Genomic DNA, 582 nt, shown 5'->3' on the forward strand with positions numbered 1-582 from the left:
GGCATTGTAAATAATTCTTTTTCCAAATTTTCTTTCATAGCAATGATTGGCACATGTGGGTCACCATTTGGAAGAAAGTTTGTCTGATATGGAGGTGGTGGGAAAAATCACATTTTTTCAAAAACTGGCTTAAGTTAGACCAAATGGCCCCTCCGGAATGCGGTCATATTTTCGACCACCTCCAAATGACCTCAACTTTGGCACACATGATCTATTGCACAAACAAAGGTGGGTTCCAAAGGTTTTATATTTTTTTGAATTTTTTATTAATTTATAATGCCCACTAGACTGAGCAATCAAAACAATGGTCTATACCTCAGTGGGGCATTGTAAATAATTCTTTTTCCAAATTTTCTTTCTTAGCCATGATTGGCACATGTGGGTCACCATGTTCAAGAAAGTTTGTGTGATTTGGACGTGGTGGGAAAAATCACATTTTTTCAAAAACGTGCTTAAGTTAGACCAAATGGCCCCTCCGGAATGCGGTCATTTTTTCGACCACCTCCAAATGACCTGAACTTTGGCACACATGATCTATTGCACAAACAAAGGTGGGTTCCAAAGGTTTTATATTTTTCTAAT

This window comes from Triticum aestivum, chromosome 2A (genome assembly GCF_018294505.1).
Source record: "Triticum aestivum cultivar Chinese Spring chromosome 2A, IWGSC CS RefSeq v2.1, whole genome shotgun sequence".
Lineage (NCBI taxonomy): Eukaryota > Viridiplantae > Streptophyta > Magnoliopsida > Poales > Poaceae > Triticum > Triticum aestivum.